The sequence below is a fragment of the Benincasa hispida genome, chromosome 6, assembly GCF_009727055.1.
Source record: "Benincasa hispida cultivar B227 chromosome 6, ASM972705v1, whole genome shotgun sequence".
Taxonomy (NCBI): domain Eukaryota; kingdom Viridiplantae; phylum Streptophyta; class Magnoliopsida; order Cucurbitales; family Cucurbitaceae; genus Benincasa; species Benincasa hispida.
In genome coordinates, this window is record NC_052354.1 from 2,497,287 (window position 1) to 2,502,964 (window position 5,678).

At 36.2% G+C, this 5,678-nt stretch overlaps 1 long non-coding RNA gene across 1 annotated transcript; it reads right to left on the minus strand.

Annotated features, from left to right (window-relative positions):
- Nucleotides 1–3,063: 3,063 nt before the first annotated feature.
- LOC120080131 lies at nt 3,064–4,859 on the minus strand. Its single transcript, XR_005482430.1, has 3 exons — nt 4,670–4,859; nt 4,367–4,452; nt 3,064–4,268 (listed from the first exon to the last, which is right to left on the minus strand). It is a non-coding gene; the product is annotated as an uncharacterized LOC120080131 (long non-coding RNA).
- Between the last annotated feature and the right edge of the window lie 819 nt (nt 4,860–5,678).

Consider the following 5,678-nt stretch of genomic DNA (forward strand, 5'->3'; position numbering starts at 1 on the left):
GGGATGGACGTGCGATCGTTTAGGCGCTGGTGTGCAATCGTTTAGACGATGAGCAACTATCGCATACGCTCTCAAACTAGGTGATCGTTACGTTTTCACACCGATTGCGAATTTTCGAAATTTTTGCAAAATGAAACAAATTTTCATTTTATTCTTTGTTTACAATAACCGACTTTGGATTCTCCCACTAACGCACAAATGAGGAGATGTTTTCGGCCAATTATCATATAATTAACTAATTTAATAATTAATGAATATAATCACATTATATTCTTACCCTATAGTTTGATATCATATATCTACTATAGTAATTTCCCCTCCACTTGATATAAATCATATTTATATCTAATTTTCTCCAAAATAATGTATCTTATACATTTAGTCAATTATATCATATATATTTAACCAATCCAATTATATCATATATAATCGAACTTCCTTTTGTCAATTTGAACATTTCAAATTGACCCAAACACTGATTCTCGACTTTATCCAAGCTACCCCGGGGACCTAATGGACCTGTGGCTCGAAGCTCCAGTGGTACGTGAATGGCTGACTAAACTCTTTAGCTACGAGATCCATCATCCGTTAACTGTCAGGCATTCCACTAAAGACCAACAGCTGAACTCTTCTTACCACAAATATATTTCTGTGTCCATCGGATATAACCAATCATGAGTATGATGGCCCTTCCCAGATGCTCGTAAGAGAGCTATCTATCTACTTACCCTTGCTTTGGGGAAGGAGTGAATTCCATCTTGTGTAGCTAAGTTGCCAGCTCCCAAATTAGAGGAGTCCCCAAAATGGTAGGTTTGAATCGGCGACCTGGCCACTCACACCTATACAAATCAAAGGACCACCCTCAATGACAGGAGTTCCCAACTCACTCAGGATTGAGGTCGTGGTACCTATGGTTATCCTAGTGAAGTGAAGTCTCTGTCATGAACAGTGTTATATAACGAGACGTTAACACTTCGTAGTCAGGTCTTATACAAAATCCTAGAGACTTCACTTCACTAGGATGACCATAGGTAACATGAGCTCAATCCTGAGTGAGTTGGGAACTCATGCTATTGAGGGCGGTCCTTTGATTTGCATGGGTGTGAGTGGCCAGTTCGCCTACTCAAACCTACCACTTTGGGGATTCGCCTGATTTGGAAGCTGGGAACTCAGCTACACAAGATGGAATTCACTCCTTCCCCGAAGCAGGGGTAAATAGATAGATTGCTCCCTTAAGAGTGGATCTCGGGGCTTGAACGATGTGGCACCACACACCTTCTCATGGCCCGAGAGGTGTTCACACATAGTAGAACTATGTTGTATTGTTCATTAGAGGGATCAGTGATACATAAGAAGTAAAATGTAACTACAGTGGCAAAATGGTAAATTGGCCCAGTTGTACTTACGAGTATTTGTGAAGGGTTATTGTACTCATGATTGGTTATATCCGATGGACACAGAAATATATCTATGGTAAGAAGAGTTCAGTTGTCGGTCTTTAGTGGAATGCCTGGTAGTTAACGGATGGTGGATCTCGTGGCTAAAGGTCCATAAGGTCCCCTTGGTAGCTTGAATAAAAGTTGAGAATCAGTTTTTGGGTCAGTTTGAAATGTTCAGATTGACAAGAGGAAGTTCAAATATATATGATATAATTGAACTCGTTAATTGTATATGATATGATTAACTAAATGTATGAGATACATTAATTTGGAAGAAATTGGATATAAATATGATTTATATCAAGTGGAAGAGAAAACGCTATGGTTAAAATATGATATCAAACTATAGGTTATGAATATAATATGATTATATTTATTATTTTATTAATTAGACATTTATGGGATAATTACCCGGCGTTTTCTTCGTAACCATGCGTTAGTGGGAAGTTCAATTTGATTTTCGTAACTGAAGAATAAAATAAAAATTATTTTCATTTGGAAATATACACACATATTAGCTTACGGAGTGTTTTGCAATCGATCGCATAGTAATTCGGAGCCTATACGATAGTGCATCATGTACTAAACGATCGCATACACCTGTGTGCGCTTTTCTAAACGATCGACCATAGTTTACTAAATGATCGCTTTAGCACTCGAGTTTTACTAAACGATCATATAGACAATCGCTTAGCTTTTCCTACACGATCGTGTACCTCGCCTAAACGATCAAGCATCCTGACTATACGATAGTCGTTGTCTTCTCCCACTTGCTTGATTGTTGTACACGATCTATTTTCCTCCTCAACTTTACCAAATCCGAACAGAGTCCACCCTCTGGATTCTCACTCTGAGAATACTAAGGGCTCCAAGTGGTGGTGTCGTCCCTATTTCCTACTATTTGTGTGAAGCCGTTCGTGGTAGACGATCGAGATGTTGTTGGACGATTGCTTACTGGTCTAGCGAGAGCGAGAGGAGTTTGTTCGTGGAGAGAACGAGGTTTCAAGTGAAGAGAGTCTTCAACTGGTAAGTTCTTCGTTCTCTTGTAATTTATCTTGAAAGAATGCCATTAATTTAGTTGTTTAATGCATATTTGTATATGTGAATGTAAATGTGGAAATCCTATCACAATGAATTGGAAAAATCCGCTTCCACTCATAGGTACTCTTATATAAGAGTTCCTTCAAGCTCATGATTAAGATCGAGTTACCTAGGTCATCTAAGCAAAATAGTCAGTCTTAAATAATAAACAACGTTATAAAGTAAGAGTGACTTATTTCTTGGTCCGATCTTACGTAAATTTATTGCGTAGAACGCCCCCACTCTTCATGTCAATACATAAACAAATCAGGATCAATTCGTTTGTAGCACAATACAATAAATTGTAATAACTATATAGTGGGTTGCATCCGATAGTGTTTCCAGAATAAGGCACCCAATCTTATTCGTATACTATAGACCGTTTTGGCTATTTACTTGAACTTCATCCATCTTTATGTCTCCATATAAAGTTCAAGTATTCATATAATAGTTATAGATCTTAGTTTATAGGATTTAGTCTTTATAAGTGCAATTTACAAATTCAATAACAACTTTATTGAATAAATATTGAATAACATCTTTATTGATAACAAAAAATGTTTAACTTTACTAATTGCGAGTTTTAGGACATACAACCCAACACATATCAATGGTTCAGATGAGGTAGAGGATACATCAAGGGAAAAAGTTGAAAATGTTGAAGCTCAACCTAATTTGAGTCAATATTCTTTAGCTAGGGACAGACAGAGGAAAGTGATCATACCTCTAGCTAGATATACAGACACTAACTATATGAGTCTAGTGTTGAATGCCACTGTGGCCTATATTAATCAAGAACCATCCACCTTTGAAGAGGCAGTGAGTGGTTCTGATTCTAGACAGTGGATAGAAGTTATGAATGAAGAAATACACTTTAATGTGAATGACACATGGTCCCTAGCATCCCTACCAAAAGGATGCAAACACATTGCATCTAAGTGGATTTATAAATTGAAAGAAGGAATCACTAAAGACCAAAAGCCTAGATACAAAGTAAGGTTGGTTGTAAAAGGCTTCATTCAAAGACAAGGCATAGACTATTCTGAGATTTTTCTTTCCTGTGGTGAAATAAACTTCAGTAAGACTTCTTGTATCCTTAGTTACTCAACATGACCTTGACTTGGATGAGACCATTTATATGAAACAATTGAAAGGGTTTGAAGCTAAGAAGAAGGAAGACTTTTATTGTCTTTTAAAGAAGTCAATCTATAAGCTAAAATAATCTCCTAGATGCTGGTATAGGAGGTTCAATGATTACATAACAAGCTTGGGCTTTAAGAGGAGTTCTTATGACATGTATGCCTATTCAACTCAACATTCTACAGGGATAAAGTCTAGCTACTGCTGTATGTTGATGATATGCTCCTTGTAGGGAACTCTAAAGCTGATCTAGCTCATGTTAAATTTATTTTAAGTAAAGAATTTGACATGAACGACTAGGGTGAGCCAATATTGACATTACTAGATTTATAGTTAATTGGCTATGTAGACTCTGATTTTGTAGGAGACATAGACAATATGAGGTCTCTAACTGGTTATGCATTTCTATTTAAACCAAAACTAATAAGTTGGAGGGTTACTCTACAATCTACAGTGGCCCTATCAACTATAGAGGCTGAATACATAGCCTTAACAGAAGCAATCAAAGGGGCATTGTGGCTTAAAGGCTTGACAAAGGACTTTGGTATCATACAAATAGTAGTTAAAATCTACTGTGATAACCAAAATGCCATCCATCTTTCTTAGAACCTACAATACCACAGCAGAACAAAGGATATAGATGTCAAATACCACTTTGTAAGAGATAAAATAGAAGCAAGAGAAGTTGATCTTCTGAAGGTGTATACCTTGGTTAATGCTACTAACATGCTCACTAAACCAATGTCGAAGCTCAACCTCCAAAGGTGTTTTGAGCTAATAATCTACGATCTACCTGAAAAGGGGTTATCAGAAATCAGAAGGTCTTGAGGAATAGAAAAGTTGGATTCTAAGGTGGAGATTTGTAACTAATATGAATCCAATGATTATTTCTTTTAAATTTCTATTATACATCTTTGTGACTAACAACTTCCTAATATATAAAGGAGTTTTTAGAGTTCTTTAACAAAGAGAAAAAAAAAAGAGAGAGAGAGAGTTAGAGAGAAATTTACTCATATTTGTTTTTCAAGAAATCTATCCTTATGTGGATGTAGGCTAGTTCTTTGGCCGACCACATTAACTTTTGTGTTTTCCTTCTTATCTTTCATCTTATTTCACTACATGCTACAATATTGCCATTAGAGGAGCTTTAAATCTAGAGAAAATTCGTCTGAAGAAAACTAAGAGAGAGAGAAGATTTTTCCTTTTCTGTTTGAATGCCAAAGTCGATAGAGTTTTAAGTGAAAGAAAACCTTACACGTGTCTCTTCATCAGCTCAATAACGTGGTGCTTTCTCCTCCAAGTTTTCTACCAAATTTCTGTCTTGAACCAATTTTCTTTCGTGGGCTATTTCTTTCATTGGGGTTCCTTGTCTTTTTGGGTCTATGAAAGAAAATTAGTGTCATCAGCCCAACAATATCGTATTTGATCCTTGTTACTAAGTTTTCTATATTGTATTGATGCAAACTTTTCAAGAGTTTTTTTAGACAAACTTTGATATAGAACGTTGTTTTTCAAAAGTTGGGGTTATGAAAGTGTGCCTGGTTGAAATTGTGCTTCATGTTGTTTGGAGTTACAAGAGCATAAGACAGCATTGAGTTCAAATCTCGTTTTGGGCTATGACGTGGCCAAAGGAGGTGATTAATTTTGATGACCTTAATTTTGATTCTTTAACCATTTACCTGATGATGATATGGAACATTTCATCGTGTTATGGTATGGTTTTTATGGAATCGAAGAAATAAGTTAATTTTGCAAAAGGAGGATGAAGTACAACAATGGGGGAATTTTTGTTATAGTGGTAGTATTCAGACATGTGTGTTGGATTATTCTAAGAATTTTCGAGAATTACAAGAGTATTTTGGCATAATCCCACCCCTCGCCTTAACATTTATGCACTTGAAAATGCCCTCCTATTGGTCTTATCAAAATGAATATGGATGCGATTTTTAAGGAAAATTGGTACCGATGGCCTCTATTTAGGTGACATCTCGAAATTTGACTTCACTTTTCAATTTGCTC